The sequence below is a fragment of the Anabrus simplex genome, chromosome X (genome assembly GCF_040414725.1).
Source record: "Anabrus simplex isolate iqAnaSimp1 chromosome X, ASM4041472v1, whole genome shotgun sequence".
In the NCBI taxonomy this organism is placed as follows: Eukaryota; Metazoa; Arthropoda; class Insecta; order Orthoptera; family Tettigoniidae; genus Anabrus; species Anabrus simplex.
Genome location: NC_090279.1, coordinates 203,845,444 through 203,869,265, shown reverse-complemented (window position 1 = coordinate 203,869,265; position 23,822 = coordinate 203,845,444). Strand labels below are relative to the sequence as shown.

Below are 23,822 nucleotides of genomic sequence, written 5' to 3'. Positions count from 1 at the left end.
TATGTCTTCAGGTTGGAATGCAAATACCCCTGGTAACTTCTTATCCTCGTCCACGGTGGAACTTCAGGAAAGCAGACTGGAAAGCGTTCTCGTGTGACCTTGATAAATATGTTAGATCGATACCACCAACAAGTAACAATTATTAGAGATTTGTGGGTGCTGTAATTGCCACAGCAAAAAGAATCGTTCCTAGAGGCTATAGGAAGGAATATATTCCTGGCTGGACTGATGCAACTTAAAAGTTATACCAAAAATTCCTTGTCAGTGGTGAACAAGGAATCGGGGATGAACTGCTTCATAATCTAAATAATGCTCGAAGAGAAAGATGGACTGAAACTGTAACATCTATGAATTTCAGAGAATCGAGCAGAAAGGCATGGTCATTGTTACGGAAGCTTGGTGGGGCCACTCCCATCTTTTGTAAAAGGTCTGCAGTCACTCCAAACAAAATTGCAGTTCATATAGTTGATATGTCTAGATCACCGAGAGACAGAAATCATACAAGGAACATCAAAAAACAATTAACCAGTCTTAAGTCCACAAGCCCCGCTGATTCGGAATACACTAGACCATTTAGTATGCAAGGTATTGAGGCAGCTTTAAAAGACATAGAAACTGGTAAAGCACCGGGATTTGATGGGATTCATCCTGAGTTTCTAATTAATTGTGGAGCAAATACGAAATTATGGTTACCTGTGTTTCTAACCTACATTCTTAGAACAGGTAATCTACCTCGCTTATTTAAAATGAGTAAAATAATTGCAATCCTAAAGCCAGGAAAGCGTAATGATGCACCAGAGAACTATAGACCAATAGCATTGCTTGGTGTATGCTATACATTACTTGAAAGGCTAATCTTGAATAGAATTGCTACAAAAGTGTTGGAAACTATCTCTATTGAACAAGCAGGATTCAGGCCACAAAGAAGCTGTGCTGACCAAGTCTTGTCACTAACTACCTTCATTGAAGCAGGATTCCAGCAAGGACTAAATACTTCAGTAGCATTAATTGACTTAAAGACATCTTACGACACAGTTTGGAGAGGTGTAATCAGCAAACTCTTAAAGTGATTCCATGTAGGAGTCTAGCTCATCTTATAAATAACATGCTGAGTGACAGAACATTTCGCGTAGTCATGGGTGATGGAATCAGTAAACCCAGCAAACTAAATAATGGACTTCCGCAAGGTTCAGTGCTTGCCCCACTCTTGTTCAGTTTATATATCTCAGATTTACCATCCACAAGATCCAGGAAATTTGGGTATGCAGATGACTGGGCTCTTGCCACTAAAGACCTATGCTGATTCAAAAACGAACATTATTTAAGATACCTTAATTAGTGCTGTGAGCTTGCATCCGGGAGATAGTAGGTTCGAATCCCATTATCGGCAGCCCTGAAGATGGTTTTCCGTGGTTTCCCATTTTCACACCAGGCAAATGCTGGGGCTGTACCTTAAGGCCACGGCCGCTTCCTTCCAACTCCTAGGCCTTTCCTATCCCATCGTCGCCATAAGACCTATCTGTATCGGTGCGACGTAAAGCCCCTAGCAAAAAAAAACCTTAGGCCTAATTAGTGAGAGATGAAAACAATTTGAAAAATCCGTCCACCGGGGGATTCGATCCATCAAACATAGCTTGCATATAAACGTACTGGAATTATTCCATTCATTAATTTCTCGGAAAAGGCTGAGAATTGCGTCTTACTACTTGTGCCTGTCATTCTCCTGGTCATGCCCTACACATATACCAAAGGTGGAACGAATCCATGCGCCATAGCCTCCCCTCTCATATTTTACTTGTTTTGAATAATGTATTAAATTGTATTTCTGAAGGAAAAGTTCGCACTGATGCATTTTCTCCGCTACACGGGAAAGCATAAAATCGTGGATATGTTTCTGGGTTTAGAAGACGAGAAAGTGAGTACAGATTCTTTGTTGAGCCCCCTCTTCGTAGCCTCTTACGACATGCAAGGGTAGAGATGATGCATTCTTTGACTCCACCCACAGGGGAGGTAGTTGGGATAAATAGAAAAAAAAAATGTTTCCACGAAGGGACGGTATATTCTACACTTCGCTCGTATTATTATTATTATTATTATTATTATTATCATCGTAATCCAGCGTTGTGGTATAGATATAGTGTGCCTGTCTCTTATTCCAAGGTCCTTGATTCGTTTTATGACCAGTTGAAGGATTTTAATTCTGGATTGAGTAGCAGAACGTGGTTAGTTACAGAAAGAAAGCGCACAGTGAGATGACGACGCTACTGACCTAGTGTACATAGACCAACACTGGTTGCTATGGTTACAGTGGGGTTGGGAATTGACTCTAATTCCAGATAGATCACCGCCCGAAAGCATAATCAGTATGAAAACACCGGTATCTTGTTACCCGTTTTGTACAAATTGTATTCGGTACTTTGCGAAAGCGTTGAGGAAGAAGGGTCCCGCCACTTGGGGGGGGGGGGGCAGAATTGATGAGGAAAGTCCTACCATTGGAGATAAATATGGTCCGATCGTTACGGATAAGTTTACAGAAAAGTGGTTCGAGCTCAGCTGTTGTTTACTTAAAGGGGATCCGAGAGCAGATTATTACTGATTCGGGCGGAACTGATGTACAACCGAGCTCAGAAGGCCAGCCAGCACTTGATCGACCGTCGGAACCGCTCAACCCGGCAAGTTGAGTTTGGGTTTTGGTTTATACTTAGGCGGTAGTAGCATTTCAGAATAAGAATATAGCATTAAAATGAAGTTCAGAATTTTCTAGCATTATTAATGTGGCGTTTAGCTGTTTTTAAAAGGTTTTTCCGATGGAAGTGGTATATTCGAAAGGAGAGCTGAATGGTAAAACATCAACTCGTGAACCGGTGAATTTTCTAGACTTTTTCCAGTTTTAATTCATAATACGATAATAATAATAATAATAATAATAATAATAATAATAATAATAATAATAATATCAAACCTGAAGAGTCATATGCTTCAGAAACTTTAATCATTAGTGGCGGGTCTCTAACCAAAGACATCAAGAAACAGGAAAGGACAATTCTATTTTTTTTAAATGGTCTAGTTTGTATAGAGGGATATGGAGGAAAAAATTATCCCAGGAAATATATTGTCATTCTGAAGAAAGAAAAATAATCTTACACTTTTCGGAAAAAAGCGACTGAAATTTTATGGACACATTATCAGAATGAACAGCAACAAACTAAACAGAAGAATTCTCAACCTGGCCCTTTCATCTAAAGCCAAGAAGAGCTGACTTCGTGAAATTGAAACAGATCTCCAGGAAATAAACATCTCGGAAGACATTGTACAAGGCAGATGTAAATTCAGAACCAAAATCGACAATCACCAGTTTGAAGACAAACCCAACATCAGAGCCACTATAACTTGGACAGAAGAACGAAGAAAGCAGCTCAGCGAGACGAAGAAGAGATTTTGGGAGACCGAGCTCGATAGCTGCAGTCGCTTAAGTGCGGCCAGTATCCAGTATTCGGGAGATAGTAGGTTCGAACCCCACTGACGTAAAAAAAAAATCTGCCGTGACACTACATCACTGAACAGTAATATGACTATTATGTTAATACATAGTTGATACGTTTCCATTAATATTGCACATTTCTATGCTGTAGACATTGTTGTTAGGCACTTAGACCTCAGGTGTACTGTAGCACGTTCGATCTTGGCTTTGTCTGGTGGTATTTAAAGTTCCTCAGATACGTCAGCCTCGTGTCGGTAGAAATGCCAGCAATTTAAAGAACTCCTGAGGGTCAAATTCCTGCCTTTCCGAAAAGTAGTCACTGGGATGTAAAATCAATAACATTGAATTCAGATGTGGATGAACTTCACTTTGCCAAAATTTCATAGACATGCGGTAGGTACGTTTTGACGTTCGTATTTAGACATTCTTTTGTTGTGATATCTGAAGCCACCTCTCTTCAGTTTCGACTCGGTTAATTTATAACTGGTAGGTTCTTCAGTCTGCTAAAACTAATTTTGAATAAATAAATGTATAAACACGTGAGAAATAAAACATATGGTAACGGAATTATAGCTGAATTTATTTCTTTTTAAATTTGTTCGTTTTAATTTGTTGGCTTAATATGGACCTATTGGCAGTGTATCGAGAATGATACACCCTGCGCTCCGTAGCGGGGTAGTAGATGTTAATTGATGAAAGCAGGGTGTACAGTACAGGAGTTGTCTAATGACATTGACTCATGCATGGCGAGTGTAGTAGCTCCCTATAAGACCACACCCTGGCTCACACGCATTGTGGCCTTTTAAGGATTTACTCTACGTTTGTGCACCCACGAGGCAGGTGGACTGTTGCATTAGTTGAGGATGTAAGTCCCCTGTACCTGTGAGCAAATGCTAGCGTGTAAACTGCGAACCATTTGGACACTGTTGCGGCACCATATGGCCACATGCTTTAATGAAGTCGAAGTACTCTTATCTTATATAAAGCCTGGAGCAACATGGTCTTCAGTTTCGTATCCTTGGTTCGAGCAACGTCTGATCACTAGACCTTGAGTGTCAATGTTTTTTATATAGGGCTGAACTAGAACTATCGTCACTATCCATAATAAAATGCGAACTTGTATGGTCTAGTGCTCAGGCATTTGGATTAATCCATTGACCGTGATGATGGGTGGTTTGCGATTTCCATTTATTTGTGCGCACCGTCTTTGGTCAATTACTACTCCTTGCTTCAGTGATATTTGTGTTCCTGTGTTCAGCGCAATGACTCATGTTACATGTTACGTGTTCTGTAGTTTTTGTTGATGGTGATGAGGTTTGAGGGTGGGGCGGTCTCGGCATATAGCCTACTCCTTTTGAATAACACCACCGAGGGGTGATGCAGCCTGCTTCGAGAATCACCTTTAACAGCGTCATATGCCCTCACTCCATATGAACAGTGTGGATAGGTTTGCAATTGAATCCAGACTTTTAGCACGCAATCCGGTAATCAGAAATTGTATACGACCATCTCTCGTACCCTCCCGCAATGCTCTCCACCAACAGGACTCGAACCGGTTAACTCCAGTGCCAGAGGATAAACACATAACACCTTAACAGGCTTTTTATTCACCCTTCAGCTTCTGTTAATAATAAATTCATTGGTAAAATATTTATTAGTGGAAAATTACATGGATGAATCAAACCACAGAGCAATGACACCAATGAAATCATAATTAATTAAATATAATTTCAAACGTAATAACAGGTTTCCAGCCCATAATACAGATTACCCAAGCTTCGATTAATCCAGGCGCTCTATTATTCGAGCCAAACATACAAGTCTAAAACACTACATCACTTTTAATGCAGTCATTCTTAAGTGTTATCGCGAATACGAAGCGGTACGTGTATATTATGGCAGTAAAGAAACGAGATAGCGCTATGAAACAAAAACAGAAAACTGTAAAAAAAAAAAAAAAATAATAATAATAATAATAATTAAAGCGTAAAATGTTACAAGTTGAGATCTTCAATTTTAACTTCAATATAGACCTACTGTAAGGGAAACAATTCATATTATATCACTACAGTACGTAGTAACACGAATTTTATTACAGCATTTGTATCGACTGTGTATATTGTCTCCGTACTGTAGTGTATTATTTACTGAAAAAATAATCATGAATGTTTTTTAAATAATACCAAATTCACTAAGATTTACTGTAGTGATGACTTATTTCCTGTTGCTCCCTCTGGAGCATAGGGCCTTGGCGAAATTTTTCCACACAGTACGGTTCCTGGCCATTCTCTTCACTTCGCTCCAGCTCTTGTCAAACTCTGCAATTTCCTTCTCAATCGTCCTCTTCCAGGTCTTCTTGGGCCGACCTTGCTTTCTGGAGCCTTGAGGGTTCCAGTCCAGCGCCGCCCTCTCAACAGCTCCATCCGGCTTCCTTAGTGTGTGCCCGATCCAGTGCCATTTCCTCTCCTTGATCTGGATGTCAATCGGCTGCTAGTTGGTCATGTTCCAAAGATCTTCATTCGAGATTATGTCCGGCCAGCCCACATTTGTTATGCGACGCAGGCATCTATTAATGAACACCTGTAGCTGGTTATTGATCTGTTTTGTAACTTTCCATGTTTCACAGCCGTATAGAAGAATCGACTTTACATTGCTGTTGAAGAGGCGAAGCTTAGTCTTCCTGGAGATGTTTCTATTCTTCCATACGGGGTAGAGCTGGACAAAAGCACCATTTGCCTTCCGGATACGGCTTCGGACAGCTTCCTCTGCTCCCCCATCCATTGTAAGTATATTTCCAAGGTATAGGAAGGACTCAACTTGCTCAATTTCCTTTCCATTTACTCTCAAGCTGATCATGACATCCGAATTAATCCTCTTCTCTTTAGTCTTGTTTGTGTTGATCATGAGACCTACACGTTCCGCTTGCTTCTGCAACCTACTCAGTTTATCTTCTATGTCCCGGTACCGCTGTGCCATAAGACAAATGTCGTCTGCGAAGTCAAGGTCTTCAAGCCTGTCTCTTATCCCCCACTGAACACCCCTCTTCCGTCCTCCTATTGCCTTCTTCATCACACTGTCTAGGACCAGCAGGAACAGAGTGGGAGAAAGAACACGCCCCTGTCTCACTCCATACTTGACGTTTATCTTTTCTGTTAGTTTCCCTTCACGAAGAACCTGACACTCATACCCCTCGTACATCTCATTCATGGTCTTGATAATCTTTGATGGAATTCTGTATTCCTTGAGGGTCTTCCACATGATTCTTTGGTTTACAGAATCGAAGGCTTTCTCGAAGTCCACGAATGCGAGGTAGAGGATATTCCGCCATTCCACACTCTGTTCTATGATGATTCGAAGTGTATTGATGAGGTCCACACAGCTGCGATGTTGCCGAAATCCCGCCTGTTCCTTTCGAAGCCTTCTTTCTACTGAATCCTTTATGCGATTCAGGATGACTCGCGACAGCACTTTGCTTGGAATGGAGAGCAAGGTGATACCCCTCCAGTTGTTGCAGATTGTTGTATCCCCTTTTTTCGGTAACTTGACTATCAGCCTCTTCTTCCAGTCGGTCGGTATTTTCTCCTCTTTCCATATCTTCTCCAGGAGTGGGTGCAGCAATTTGATTGTAGTATCAAGATCTGATTTCAGTATTTCCTCTGGAATGTTGTCCAGATCAGGTGCCTTCCCATTTTTCATTTGCTTCAACGCTGTCCGTATCTCACCCTGGGTTGGAGGGTCGAGGCCGATGCCTGGATCCCCTTCTGTTTCTTCATCTTCTCCTTGCTGCTCATTTTCCAGTCCAATATCTCTATTAAAAACCTCCGCAAAGTGTTCCCTCCATCTACTCAGCTGTTGTTCGCACGTAGTGAGGATCTCACCTGTCTTGCTCTTCACAGGCCTAGTTTTATTAAAACCTTTCTTCGAAAGCATCTTTGTGATGCCATAAAGCTCCTTTATATCCCCCTTTTTGCCACCTGTTCTGCTTTCTCTGCCTGCTCATCAATCCACTTCCTGTGATCCTTTCGCACACTCTTTACTTCCCTATCTGCTATTGAATACTCAGCTTGTGTTTGAGCCTTCTGCAGTCTGGTTTTGCATATATTTAGCTTGGCATTTATCTCCTTCCTATAATTTATCTTGTCCCATGTCTGATCAGATATCCATTCCTTCCGCAGGTAGTTTTTGTACCCGAGCTGTTTCTCACTTGTTTCCACATAGATGTTCTTTACCTCGTTCCATACAGTCTCCACATCCTTCTCTATCTCAGAATCTAACACCTCGAATCTGTTGCTAAGTTCCAGTTGAAATTGTTCCAATGTCTGCTGATCCTTTAGCTTACCAACATCAAACTTCTTGTGCCGAGTGATGAACTTTTGGTGGACTACCACGATCTTTATACGGAAGTTGGCGACAACAAGATGATGGTCACTGCCAATGTCCGCTCCTCTCTTGTTCCTAACATCTTCCAAACTCCTTCTGAACCTCCTGCTCACCATAATGTGATCAATTTGGTTTTCCGTGGCTTGATCAGGAGACACCCATGTGACTTTATGACACCGCCCATGCGGGAACACCGTGCCACCTATCACCAAGTCTTGGCTGGCGCAATATTCCATGAACTTTTCCCCATTTTCATTAATCTCGCCAAGTATACCCATGATGTGTTCCAATCCTTCGTTTCTTGAGCCAACCTTCGCGTTGAAGTCTCCCATAACTATGAGAATATCCTTCTTACTGGTTTTCATTGTGGCATCTTGCAACATTCGGTAGAATTCTTCCTTCTTTTCCAACTCCGATTGTTCTGTAGGTGCATAGCATTGGATAATGGTCACATTCCTGATCTTGGTCATGAACCTAGCAGTCAGAAGCCTACTGGAAATCGGCTTCCATTCCATAAGACTTCTCATTGCATTTCTACTGAGCAGCAACCCCACTCCATCCCTGTGCTCTTCATCCTCACTACCAGAATATAGAAATGTAATTCCATCTGTTGTCTGTATCTCACCAAATCCTGGCCACCTCACCTCACTCAATCCCTGAATGTCCAGCCCGTAGTTCTTCATTTCCCGTGTCACTTGATTGTCTGCCTTTCTCCCTCAAGGTCCTCACATTCCAGAAACCAATTTTCGTTTTCCTCTTCATGCCAAAGGTCGTCGCGTCATCAGGTTATCCGTCCGGTTTTGTAATTTCGCTTCAGTTTCTATAATCAGGTTATTTAAGAAGAGCGAGTGATTGACCCACTGCTTCCGAGTGCCTTGACGGGGCTGCCATCTTAAGCCTGAGGCACCAGGCTGATTTTCTGTCGGGGTTTCTTCCCTTAGCCTTTGAAGTTCCCACTTCTACTGCAAGGCAGCAGTTCCTATTCTATTTACCCAGAATAGGAGGGTTGCCCCTTCCGCCAGTTCCACCGTTCGAAAGTCCCTCTTCTCCGCCTTCACTGCTGTTGAGGTCTTCACCGTAACCCGTAACCAAGGTTTTTTAAAGAGGTGTTACTCCTCTGTCACTCGCCCTTTGTCCTGACTTGTGACAGGCAGAGCCTGGCTTCCCAAACATTGGGTCCAGGTTGGTGGGGTTAAGATTTAGTGATACTGCATGATATTTTATTGATGAAATTCCTGTGGCCGTGTGACTCCGTGTTATCCGAGTTTTCGTTTATCCGAGGTAGGATAATCGTGGTTCGTGTACATAATGTTTAATAAATTGCTAATTGCATTATTACAGTTATTGTAATTTGACCAGCAACACTTTTTAAAGTTCGCTTTACGTCGCACCGACACAGAGAGGTCTTATGGCGACGATGGTATAGGAAGGAGTAGGAGTGGGAAGGAATCGGCTATGGCCTTAAGGTACAGCCCCAGCATTTGCCTGTCGTGGAAATGAGATAGCACGGAAAACCATCTTCAGGGCTGCCGACAGTGGGGTTCGATCCCATTATCTCCCGGATGCAAGCGCACAGCTTCGCGCCCCTAACCGCATGTCCAATTCTCCTTGTAACACTTTATAGGTGTGTAAATAGTATTTTTAGGTGCTGAAATGGTAATTTAGGTGTCTAAACTGTTTCAGCCCCTGCTTGATAATTTTTATCCTGTCTAGGAGTCCAAAAGTTTCTTCTTCTTCTGCCTTATCCATTAATGAAGGTTGGTCACAATTCTGGTGAAATCAGCTCGCTCTGTCGCCCGCAGCGGGGCATGGAAATTTAGTTTTGACCAGTCTTGTGTGTCATCTGCGAAATTAGCTTTAGAAGGTCTATAAATTTGAGGTATAATTGCGTATAATATTGAATACTCCGCTCGGTAATGTGAAGGTTAAAATTGCATTCAGAATATCTTTGCCTTGACAATCAGTTACAGGATAAGGGAAAGAACTTCGGTAAGTTACTTTTCACTTCCCTAATGGCTATTAAACATTCCAAACTCAGGAAACCTTCGAAACTGGATCAGTTGTCATAGCTAGTCAAGTGTACTAATGGGTTCTGCTTTCTTTTCTACTTGTAGGTACGTACCAGGAAGGGTTTGCGATCTGTTGTTCGTGTTACGTAGTGTAGCCCCTCCCCTACCTGCGCACAGTTGGCTGCTGACCCACATTTAGGGGGGCAAAAGAAAACTAAAACGTTGAGTGGGAAGTATTTTTTTTAAATGGCCCTGTTAGCATGTGTAATAAGAGCCGTGATGGTACGACTGCTACACACAGAAGGTATAGTATCTCAGATGAGCCGATACGGAACTTGGCCGTGTGCCACATCCATATTGGCCTGTCTGCTGGAGGATTGCAGAGTAATGACGTAAAGAATGCAGTCCTCGTGCATTGCCGAAAGATCATTTGTTTCCAGTAGTCGCACACTGATCTATATTTAGGATGTTGCATTCACTCTGTGCCTGACAGGAATTAGTCCTCATTTCTTAGTTCCTGAACTGCTCTGTAATTGATTAAGCTTGCTTATTAATTCAACCGCGTTAGATGTTTCTAAACAGTTTAATTAAATGAAAATGAAAAACCATATTAACATCGTTTTCACTTTTAATATTGGTCGTTTTCTATTTTAATGTCACCCCTTTTCCACCCGACCGTAGGGGCGTCTTACCCTACAGTTTTCTTTTTTTTCTTTCCCAAACGGTAAGTCATATGAGTATCATGTTTGGTTGAGAGCTATGCTGGAACACACACACGTACATCCATGATCTCGGTCATTTTGGGCATTCCTTTCACCCTTTCTAACCCCCATCCCGATTGGGAATGAACTTTGGCTCAAACGGCAGCCAGAGTTTCACGGTTCATCTCGGCTACCCGAAGATTATGAACTCGCCACGAATGTCGGTCATTTTTTTGGATTTTTACATTTCACACCATAAGTTACACTTACTTAACGTAAACGCTTACCTATCAATGCCGCAATAATATTTCTAATTTTTCACTACTATCCTCTCACTGAATATCTTGACCAATTAATCGCTGGGTGAGGAGCGTTCACTCGCACCTGTACCAGCAAATCTAACCAAACTCCTCCTCCCGGCGGGAGGAGGGGGCTTAAATTCAGATATGGACCCTTCCTTTAGGGGTGCTAAGGGTTTCTTGACCCTACAGTAATTGTTCCAGATAGTAAGTTGTATGTGTATCTACAGTAGTTTGGTTGATAGCTGTGCTGAAACATACACACCCATTCACTCGTAATTGTCATTTTCGACATTTTCTTTCTTCACTCCTCACCTCCTATGCCACGGGGACTGATCTTGGAGTACTTCAGCTACGAGGCCAAATCAATAAGTATTTGCAATGTTGCTCTAATTGTCTTTAGGTTGGCTCTGTGGCGTTGTGTGCTCACCAGCCGCTAGATGGCAGCGTTATCTACGTCTGTGGTAGGTTTCAGCGTTATCAGATCAGTACAACTTGCGCTGTTGCCACTCTGTTTGCACCAAGGAAGAACACGTTTATTTCTGTTTAGACAAGTATAAATATTTATTTCTAAATTCTTATGGACTTAAAAATCTGGAAGTTATCTTAATGAAGTAGAAAGGAAACATAAATGTTCATCTTCTTTTAAATATTAGAGTGCAGCCGGCACAATTCCTATCTTTGCCGCTAAATGGGACTTCATTAATTCCATTCCTGTCCAGGTCGAATGACTGGAAACATGCTGAGGATTTTCATTTTCAATTGATCGTGACAATCACAACACCAACATTGCCGTTTCCTGCCTTTGGGCAAAATGACCACAAACAGCTGTCTTAAGGTTTATTGCTGTGATTTCTCGTGCTTCGTATTTTTGTGGACATTATAGTTCGTCTACAACAGTTAGTCTCTCTTGTAAGTCAGGTCATTATGGCTCTTTCACCTGAAAATGCAGCAAGGTCCGCTGCATTCGTGGAGGATGGACTATACGCTATGCAACAAACGTTTTAGGCACGTTTTCTTCTAACGTGTACAGGGCTGTTAAAAGGTACAAACAAATACCGAGCTCGATAGCTGCAGTCGCTTAAGTGAGGCCAGTATCCATTATTCGAGAGATAGTGGGTTCGAACCCCACTGTCAGCAGCCCTGAAGATGGTTATTGCTTGGTTTCCCATTTTCGCACCAGGCAAATGTTGGGGCTGTAGCTTAATTAAGGCCACGGCTGCTTCCTTCCGACTCCTAGCCCTTTCCTGTCCCATCGTCGCCATAAGACCTATATGTGCCGGTGCGACTTAAAACAACTGATAAGAAATCAAAAAACAAATCTCATGGTGCAACAGGTCCAAAGGGTCATGGCCTACCAACCTCTCGGCCATTATTCGTGGCTTTCTAGACCGGATATGGCATCTCACCGTCAGATAGCTCCTCAAATTGTAATTACGTAGGCTGAGTGGACCTCAGACCAGCCCTTAGATCCAGCTAAAAATCCCTGACCTGGTCGGGAATCGAACACGGGGTCTCTGGGTAAAAGGCAGGCACGCTACCCCTACACCGTGGGGCCGGCTTTTGAAGGATATGAAGAGGACAGTATCTTCACCAAGAGGCCCGGTTATGGTCGTAGACGCACTACTGAGCGTGATGATCGCTTTGTTGTAATAGAAGTTCTTCGTGACCGCGACAGAACTGCTGTGGAGGCCAGAAATCGTTCGCGGCAAGTACGGGGCACGAACACCAGCGAAAGGAGAGTAAGGGGGAGGTTGTATGAAGCGGATTTAAAATTCCAGAGGCCTGCCACGGGACCTCCGCTGACATGTGGACAGCGTGTCTCTCAGATGCAATTCGCCAACGCCCATCGAAACTGGACTGTGGAGCAGTGCAACTCTGTGCATTTCGTGGATGGATCCCGATTCTGTTTGAGGATGCGGGATGGAAGAGAATATGGAGATCCCGGAAACATGATTCATCCTGTACTTTCTCTGCAAGGACACCGTTCACTGGAGGCTCCGTGATGGTCTGGGCTCGGATTGCCACTGATGCGCGCACGGAGCTTGTGTTCGTCAGAATGGAAGTCTTGACAGCCCTCGGATACATCGAGGAGGGTTTAGTGGTTTTCGTGGTGCCTTTTGCACCTGTCATCGGCGCGAAACTTTATCTTGATGCATGACGTCGCAGTTTGTGTACATGAGTACTTGAAGTCGGACTTGAGCGCATGGTGTGGCTTGCTCGTAGTCCCGACCTAAACCCGATAGAGCATGTGAGGGATGTGCTTGGGAGACGTGCTAGGTGTCGTCCCCTGACACACTGGCTCCACTTTGGGCTGCGCTCCAGGCAGAAAGGGAGCTCATACCAATAGAGAACATTCGGGATTGCATCCTGAGCATGCCTGATCGACTCACAGCTGTAATTGCGACTAGAGGTGGTGGCAATAACCGTTACTGAGGCATTGGAAATGTGTTGAAAACATGTGGACAAATGAACTGCATACGAAACTGTACAGAGCTCCAGGTTTCGACATTTCCGAATTCGTCTTGATGTGATTGTCACGATCAATAATGTTCATCAGTTATTGCGCTGAAACTTCTCAGATGGGCTAATTTATGATACATTGCCATATTTTTGTAATGTCATATTTGATTTTTACCAATTTTCAAATGGACTACCATTAAATTTTGCCTGAAATACGTAGTGTTTCGCTTGTTTCTTCTTTTTTCTCTCTTTTCCCGGTGAGTGTATTTTCTTCTCCTATGGGCGAGGAATGTGTGCTGAAAATTTGGCTTAACATTATTGTTACATCCTGTGTTATACGTTCTAAGTGCCCCTTAATTCACATAGATGAAAACCGCTGATCGCTGTGTTGAGCAATCAGGAGGTACAAAACTACGTAGAACATATTAACCCCAACAGGTGTACAGTGCGAGCCTCAGTCGAGTTGTCGGTTAATTCCTTTGTCGTGTATGGGCGAGTGGCTGATTAGGCGCCTGACCCATTTAGCTCGTCTAGTGATTATCAAGTTCTCAGCCAGTCTGCGATAAGCTTCCGTACAGCGCGATTGCTTTTTATGCAGCAGTCATTTATCGGTTTAGTGTGTTTAATGTGAGGCTGAATATAGCTCAGACGATAGAGTGCTAGCCTCCTGAGCTTCAATGTGTGAGGCATTAAGCTCAGCGCATAGGATACATTCACGGTATCTGTTGTCTGTCGTCAAAGACTGCTAAGAGGGTTGTACTGCCGCGACACTCCACTTGGGAGAGTGGGTTGGCGACCACGGGGCTTATTACTGACAAGGAGAATCCAGACACTGAGTCCAACCGATTTCGCAGAGTTTCAATGTAGGCCTACTTGTAGGAGGACACTCAATAGCAACGCATGCAGAAGGGTTTAGCTCAATATGCTTTCGTAATTTTTTTTTTAAAAGTCAAATGTAATGACGCAGGATCAGATTCGGAGCAAGTGGAGGTGATGGAACACTAAAAGGCGAACAAATTTTACTTAACCATGTCAGGTCCGCAACCTTATAATTTCCGAAAAACGGTTTAATCCCCGATTCCAAAACAGTGCACGTATACTTGAGAAATACACCGGAGTGGTGGCCTAGTGGTCACCGTACTTGTCTGCGAACCTCGAAGGCGTGAATTCGAAACTCATCGCAACAATATTTCTTGTAGAAAATGAATTAATATCTGAAATTAACAAAGGCCTCATCGTCCGGCTCCATTGGTAAATGGTTAGCGTGCTGGCCTTTGGTCACAAGGGTCCCTGGTTCGATTCCCGACAGGGTCTGGAATTTTAACCTTAATTGGTTAATTTCGCTGGCACGGGGGCTGGGTGCATGTGTCGTCTTCATCATCATTCCAGCCTCATCACGACGCGCAGGTCGCCTACGGGAGTCAAATCAAAATCCTGCACCTGGCGAGCCGAACATGTCCTCGGACACTCCCGGCACTAATAGCCATACGCCATTTCCATTTCCATAGGCCTCAACGTTCTCACGCTTACTGGTGGACCTCTTTCTCTGTTAATTTGCCTAATATTTCTATTCGCATTTTCATCTTCACGTTTGCTCAAATAATAATTTATTTTGAACAAGAAAATGTTGCTGCGACGAGACTCGACCTCATGTCGTCGAGGTTTGCAGACAAGTACGGTGACCACTCGGCCACCGCCCCGGTTGACTGCACTGTAACTCTCGAAGTACTGTATATACACATTGTATTGGAATAGGGGATTCATCAGTTATTCGGAAATTATGTTTCGAAAACGAAAGCGTATTGACCTAAACCTTTATACACGAGTTACTGCTGAGTGCCCCCCAAGCTCGTTGAAGTACTGTAGGTTGGACGCAGGGTCTTGCCTCCCCTTGTGAGTCTTGCGCCCTTTCTTCCCCGTCGGTATTACGTTTGCAAGGTCTAGGGAATCTTTCCTTTTCACGTTCTTCGTGACCATTCTCTTCCTTTTATCGATGCTGTCATTTTTCGAGGAGTCTTAGTGGGTATTTTTTTAAAATTTATACGAGAAGTATGCTTTGCTCCAGTCTGTTCTTAGTTGGGGGAATATTACAAAAACCCTAGACCTTTATTCTTCCTAATTCTGAAACGGACACTTGCCAGCTATCGTTGCCATTGTTGTAACATTGTTAATAATTGTTAATAATTTGTTATTGATACTTAATATTGCTGTTTATACCTATTATCTTTTATGCTTTTTAAAATTTAAATTTATTATTATTATTATTAAGCGTAAAGTGGCCCTCCATAGGCTGTATCCAACAATTAATTACTTAATTAAATAGATAAATAATATAATAAAGAAATAAAATACAACTTTTTCAGAATCTTACATTAGAGTTGTGTGGCTTTTGATTTGACTCCCGTAGGCGACCTGCGCGTCGTGATGGGGATGAAATGATGATGACGACACATACACCAATTATGGTTAAAATTCCTGACACTGCCGGGAATCGAACCCGGGACCCCTGTGACCAAAGGCCAGCATGCTAACCATTTAGCCATGGAGCCGAGCTCAGTATCTCTTACGTTAGGCCCCTTAAAACAAGCATCATCAGTATATCTCTTAAATTCCACTTTAGGTGGAGGGACGTTTTACAAGATTCTGTACGTGAGTATCCCGCGAATCTCAACTTAGTTATCTGCTAAAGCTGTGTTTCGTACGTACTCTTCTTTTTTTTTTTTTTTTTTTCCCTTACCCCGAATTTGTCACTGAAGTATTCCCGTGTGAAGTGCATTCAGTACAAGTTATGCGCTAATCATCTACGTGCATTAGTATCTAGGCAGTAGACCAGATACTATAGTCGTTTACTCGCCGGAGAGCAGTGGCTGGCTGTGATTTGCTGTGTATCTGTTCTGTTTATTTCATATTGAAAATTACATAGGGATTTCAGGTTCGTTAACGCAAAAAGCATGAGTTGATCGCGTTTCATGAAAGACTGTACGTCAGTCTTTTCAATACTTCTTTTTCCTTGTCATATAGTGTCATAGGAGTCTGGATTTTCCATCCTAGTAATGGCAGCCTATCATTTGTTAAACATGTGTCCCTTCATCCACGTTACGTACAGTTTTGTCTGGAGAGTTCGTTCTTCTTGCGCCACTTCGGGGCATTCATGATGTGAAATTGAGCAGGTGTGTTGTGCAGGTAATATTACCACATCGTTTAAAAACCATGGATGAATATCCGGTCCCTTTCCATTTTTTCAATTTAAAACAAGTGATTTGTATTGTTGAGAATCATGTCACAGGCTAGGGTAAAAATCTACGAAGAACATCCCCACCACTTGTTTCTCGAACCTGTAGCGCGCATTGCAAATGTGTTGCACAATATAGGTAGAAAACGGGCCACTCAGATGATTCACTATCACACGACTTCGCTTAGTTATAATGATGCACTTTTGAAATGCTAGGTTTGCAGTACAGAGCAAGCAGTCACACGATCATGTCAGTGTTATTGTTAAAGTTGGTCACTAGTAATAGACCATTCATATTTTAACACACAGGATTACTACTTTCAAAGTAGTACTTTGTGCAGTAGCGTTGGTTACATGACACCTAATCGAAGTATCGTATCGTGCACTATCGATAGTGTATTTCCATTCTTTTTTTTTGTTTACATGATTTTGAATGACTTTGTTATGTAATTTCATGAAATTTATTGAACGCATACATTTTCTAGGTATTGAAACAATTATTATTTAGTTATATTTTACAGTACGAAAATATTACTCATTATAATCTCGTGTGCGCTCTTGCAAACTCTTTGGAAATAGTAGCGCTAGTATGCGGTCCATAAGTGAACCAAATTTCAGCAATGGCTGCTGCCTTGTGACTTGCTCTTGTCGAAGCGTGGTCGTACTTCTAGTCGACTGAATATTTAGTATTTGTTCGTCAGTTTCAATAAGATAAATAATTTCGCGGTGTAGAGACTTGTGGAAATATAGGTAGTGATCAAATGGCTAGCAAGACAATTATTTCATAGAATAAGTTTGGAGTAAATGCCGGACCAGAGTGACGCAGTGTTAATCTATCGCATTAGATATCTGAAGCCTACTTGTGGAATCTAACATAGTGGTACTTCCGTTTCGAGGTTAACAAATCTAGATATCGTATGTATATGAAGTGGAAAGAGTAGATTGTTAATTTTCAGTGTACGAAAATAGTGTTCCTATATCTATTTCAACATTGTGACGTCAGTTCCACCGCCCTCAACTCCGATGACATGCCATTCCGGTAGTACTGATGAGCCCTAAATTACGTCACCAGATCTAAGGATACAGGCAAGTTTCCTTTTTAAAATATAGTTTTAGTGTTTTAATTTTCGTGTGTGTGCAAGTACGTTGCGTCACAATATGAAATTACCTTGTGTGTTTCAACGTTAGAGTTCCCTTCTACTTAACTGGTGGAAGATTTGGTGGGGGATGATGTTAAGACTCCTACGAAAATTCATATCCATACTATATATTTTCATTTGTCCTATCTTCTGTAACCCCGGTTTGTGGAAAGTGAAAGTCGTTACCGCAGTGTGAAGAAAAAAAAAAAAAAATTGTCCGGACTAGTCAGAAAAAATCGCGTTGTGTGTATTTTAGTACCGGTACTGTACTGTTGAAGGACACCGGTTCAGTACAGTCAGTCTTAAAAATATTATGTAGACACGTCCTTAGAAAATATTATACTACTTTAACTAAACTTGAAATATAAAGTTATCAGTATTATTAATTGGAATATAGTATGTATTTACACACAATATTTTGCGTCACCAAGGAGAAGGAATTATTTGTACATTTCGTGTTGGAGAGTATGCTGAATGACTATCTTGTTTCTGAGTATTCTATACATTCTATTCTATACATACATGCATTAACTCTCCTTATGAAATAGGAAAAATTAAAAATTGTGTGTTTAGATTGATGGAGCTGTATGGCTAGAATAGTTCTTTTGACCCATATATATTTAATCACCAGTTTTATTTTGGTGACAACTTCGTTGGTATTTCTATGCGTTATTGTCTTTGCAGACAGCAAGTGCATCTGAAAAAGAGATAACTTGTAGTACTGTCCTATAGACCTAGTTTTATATCAACAAATTTAGTGATATAATGATATAAGTAGTACATGTGCTGTCAAGGAGGTATAAAAGCAACTGAAGTTGTTCGGCGACCTGTTACGGAGTTGCAGTGGGATGTGCGGTGAATGGAAAGAGGGGTGGATGGTCCCGCCCCTGATGCTGTCGTCATACTTGCCCCCTTATGCGCTTCTCCTCATTCTCTTTTGCCCTCTTTCTAGGATATTGGGTCACCAGTTATTTTCACTATCAAATTTTTGTAACTTGTAAATTTCTAGCTTCTCAAGGGCATTCATTTGTTTACCTTTAACAGGTGTAATAAAACCATGTCCCGTTAAATATTAGTGAAATGATGATTGTTTTTGTGCATGTGTTCACACATTGAAGAGTATCTAGAATGTCTTAGTGCATTCACATGCTCTTTATACTGTACCAACGCACTTCTTCCTGACTGTCCCACATACTTTTTTTCCCAGTCTTGGTAAGACAATTTATATACTCCTGACTTTCTGAACATACTATTGGTGTTTACGCGATTTGAATTGAACGAAATTTTATTGTCTGTCCTGAAGGATATATGGATATTGTGTTTCCTAAAGAGTTTAACCAAGCCGTATGATTATTAATATAAGTGAAAATAGCAAATTTCTTCTTTTCTTATTTACCAGTAGTGTTACGTCTGTTCATGACTTTACTCTTTATCCTATTGGCATAGCTCGTAGGGTACCCATTTCTTCTGGCAATATCGTGGATGATGTTTATCTCTTTGTTAAAATCCTTTTTATCTAGTGGTGTTCTAACGGCTCTATTGATCATGCTATAAAATGCCGCTTTCTTGTGTTCTGCCGGTTGGTTCGAGTCTTTCCTGATAACATCAGTATGTGTAGGTTTTCTGAATACTTGGTAAAGCAGGTTTTTATTATCTCTAGTTACTATTACATCTAGGTACTGGTAGTTTTGACTTTTATTATCTTCCGATTCGATTGTAAATTGGTCTAACAGCTAGTTTGGTTTGAGATCCTGTTCATTAATGATAATGAACGTGTCATCAACAAACCTCAACCATAAGTCTAATCCTCTTATTTTGCCAACTGTTGTATTAGATTCCGTATGTTCCCTATATATATCCGCATGGATACCTGACGCTGGTGTACCCATGGCCAACCCATTAACCTGTTTATACACCTTGTTGTTAAAAGTAAAAGAGTTGTTTTCTAATGTGAACATTAATAAGTTAATGAGTTCATCTATTTCTACTCTACTCAACGGACTGTGTGGGTTCAAGTTATCGTTAACAATGTTGATAGTCTCCTTAATCGGGATGTTAGAGTACATATCATTAACATCAAAGCTATGCGATAAAAGTACGTTTTTTTGTCCTATCGCAAAAATCTGTGGTATTGCGGAGGCTTGTATCTACATTAAATCTGTAATATTTCTTTAAAAACACGTGTATAAATTTGGCCGTTTTATATGTGGGACTGTTTCTGAAATTTATGACCGGTCTAATAGGTATGCCTTCTTTGTGTACCTTAGGCATTGCCCTCAATTTAGGTAATCCTGGGTTCATATTTACCAAGCTTTTTTCTTTCAAATCCATCAAAAAGTTAGTATTAGTTAAAATTTGCTTAAATGTCTTTTGCATATTGTTAGTGGGGTGCTTCTTTATCTGATGAAACTTATCTCCCTTCAAAAAATCCTTCGTTTTACTAACGTAATCATCTTTATTCATCAAAACTATAGTTTTACCCTTATCAGCCTTCGTAACAATTATGTTGTTATCTTTAATCTTGTTAATCTTTCAGAGACTGTTATACGTGTTGACATCTGTGATAGTCTTATGTTCCATTATTTTACAAATTTTTTTTTTTGACTAGAATCTTATATTCTCTTGTTCATCTGTAGGTACCTCTGCAATTGCTACTTCAGATTCTGCTATCAGTTTCACTAGTTCCCTGTTTTAAATGTTCTTGCTCGTATGTTGCCAGTTATGTTTAGGACCTTTACTTAAGATCTCAACTTCATCATTGTTGAAGTCTACATTAGTCAAGTTTTTAAGTGGCGGATGAAATGTGTGTGTTGTTGTGTATGTAATGTTTTCACATTTCCTCTTTTGTGATGTGTTTTGTCATCAATGAGCTTCTGGTATTTTCTATCCAAAACTTCTTGTTTTTTCTTCAGTATTGTAAATAATGAGAGGTCAATATTAAATTGTGGCTCCTCCCACTCCCAAACCGAAATTTAAAAACCTAATTTCATCTTTAATCCACAAGTGATTTATTTTCCGCTGTGTTCTCATTTCGTGGTGCTGCAATCAACCTCTCTTTTGTACTGAATTCAAATGTTTAGGTATGACATTACTTTTAATACATTTCTTGAGAAAGTTCAGGTCTTTTGAAATACTAAGAATTTTAACCTTGGTATTCTTAATTTTATCATTTTTCTAGCCTGGTTGGCATAATCACTATTAATAATCTTGACTATAGTGGCCGATATTGGATCCGCATTGACTTAATCATAACATATATGTAGGTAAATGATCTGCCTGGTCAATACTATATATTGATTTTTATTTACCTTTCACCTCAGCATTCTGTCTAGTACATCTTTAGAGTATATATATACATTCTCTTCATCGGCTAGTTGAATTAAAATTCCAGTATACAGTAAGACCTATTAAATGAGGGGGGGGGGGGGGGGTTCATTAAGAAATCTAAAACTATGGCCATTACAATGTAACATATAAAAAAGATTAAAGGATTTATAACTACAAATTTATAAGTCCAGGTCCAATGGTTTCAGCCACTCTACAGCACTTTCTGAAAGATTAAGCAGGTCGCTGGGACTTCCAGAGTAGGATGACATGGTCCATGGTCTGCTCCTTTTCACTGCTTTCACACATTGGAGAATCCATCCAACCCCACTTATGGCGTAAGAAATTGCAGCGTCCATGCCCAGTTCTCAGTCTGTTGAGGAGACACCATAGTTTTCTTGGGAGGTCGAATCCCTTCATTTTCTGGGTTGGATTTAGGTCATGAGCATTTGTTCCAGATGTTGAAATTGACCACTCATCTCGCCATTAAAATTACCCCTCAAGAGTCGGCCGGTGAGTATATTTGCTGGTCTCCTAGATCGAAGTCGTCGTGGCGATAGGTAAAAAAATTCCTGGCGAACTGGTAATGCGGAAGATGACCAGATCTTCTTTGCTCTCTCAGCAGAGCTTCCTTCCACCTCAAGTGGGGTGGTGGGATATGACTAAGTATGGGTAACTAGTGGCGAGGTGTTGACTTTACAGTACCATTTATGCAGTGCATGGTATCATTCAGCTTAGTATCCACTTTTTGCAAATGTGCACTTTCCAGCCATACCGGGGCACAGTATTCCGCTGCAGAGTAGACAAGACTGATACCCGTTAATCGTAAGCAGTCAGCCGTGGCTCCCCAGGAACTGCCACAAAGCTCGTCCAGTATGTTATTCCTCGTAGCAATTTTGTGAGAGCTTGGTGAGATGTTCTTTGTAGCTCAGAGTTCTGTCCAGTGTGACTGCTAGATATTTCGGGAACGGGTTGTACTTCAGTTTTTCACCAAGGAATCAGACAGATGGCGCATAGTTTGCGAGTCGGTTGCTGAGATGAAAACACAAAACCTTGGTTTTAGAAGCGTTTGGGATCAAACGCCAAGACTTAAAGAATGTTGCCATTTTGACCAAGTCTGCTGAAAGAATGCCTTCTTCATCCTCAATTTCTTCTTTGAGCTACCAGTGCAATGTCGTCTGCATAGATGAACTTAGTAGCTGTGGTTGGTGGTAAGTAGAGGTTGAAGAGAACTGGGGCCAATACTGATCCCTGTGGCAGACCGTTATTTAATTTTCTTTTGCGACTTTTAGAATCACATAGGAATACTACAAACTCTCTCTCACAGAGCATGTTGGAAATTAGGTTTGCACTTGTCAGACCAATAAAGACAGCTGTTGATTTTAACTTCTTTTGGAAGCCTGGTAAGAGACAAAACTTGATCAGTGCAGCTTCAATTTCTTCTGAAACCATCTTGTTCTGGAGGGATTGCAGCGGCAATGACTGGTGCTATCCTAGTGAGGAGGACTCGTTCCAAGAGTTTATAAATGCAACTGAGAAGTGCTATTGGGCGGTAGTTTTCAGGTCTCTGCTCAGACTTTCCAGGTTTAAGAAGGGCGATCACCTTTGACCGTTTGAACTGCTTCGGCAGGTTGTTAGTCTGAAAGATGTAAGTAAAAAGAGAAGTGATCCACTGTATGCTATGTGGACCCATATTTCGAAGGAATTCGTTGAAGATATTATCAGGGCAGGCAACTTTACCGGTTTTCAGCATTTTAATAGCAGCTTCAGCTTCCTGAATAGAAAATGGTCTAGACAGTTCCTCATTCTTCTTTGTTCCATGTTTGAGCTCGGTGAGCTTACGTTTCACAGTTTTTATATGGCATTTATCTCTCTTGGCTCGGGTGACTTCAGCCATTCTGTTTGCAATGGCATCTAGGCTCAAGTTAGTGCACTGCTTTTTAGAGTAATGTTTTCCAGTAAGTCTATTTAAGACTCTCCAAGCTTTTCTGCTCGATTTTGCAAAGTCCATGTCTTTCACTGATGCTTCCCACTTTTCTCTCCTATTCTTGTCTAATGACCGTAGAAGCTGTGAACCTACTTCCTGGCTGCCTGTTGTTTGATATTCTTCATACAGGGCCTCACTTTCTGGATTCCAACCGGGCACATATTTTCTGAAACCTCTCGGAATGTTCGATTTGGCAGCTGAAATGACTAAGCTGACGGAGTCATCATAGTTACTAGCAGTTGGTTCTAGATTTGTATCACACAGCTTCTGATCAAGATCTTTAGAGAATTTATCCCAGTTTGCACGATTACAATTCCACCTGGGTAAAGGTACTGAGGTCACCAGAGGTATCTTCATACCTGCTTCCAACAGGACTGGTCGATGCTGGCTGTTTGGGAAACTTGACAATATTGTACGTGTAATACTGAGAGGTTGATCAGAGCAATATGTTGTATGTCCGGCGCTCACTTCTCGCTCCACCAGCCAGCTGCACGCGCGCCTGTGTATCATTCTGCTAGCTTCGACGCGCAGCCCTCAGTGCGCGTGCCTGATCATCGAGTGTACTATAAATAGGAGCTCCCTGCCTGCTCAATTGCCCACTTGCCCGGTGTCCAGCTCCAGAATACACCCTACGTCGAGCACGGAGGCTACTCCTCTTGAAAATGTGCTTCGACCAGGTGGACTGAATTTCTGGCAGTACGAGGTTTCACCTCTGGTCACCGCTCCCTTACCTGTTTCCGCTGCCTATGTTCCGTAATTCTTTTACAAGCCATTTTCATTCCCTAAGTTATGCAAGCTCCCTTAGTT

At 41.5% G+C, this 23,822-nt stretch overlaps 1 protein-coding gene across 10 annotated transcripts in view; it reads left to right on the top strand.

Moving 5' to 3' along the window:
* Window positions 1-23,822, top strand: part of tyf (twenty-four) — a 486,874-nt gene that overhangs the window by 236,194 nt on the left and 226,858 nt on the right. The gene's annotated exons all lie outside the window — the stretch shown is intronic.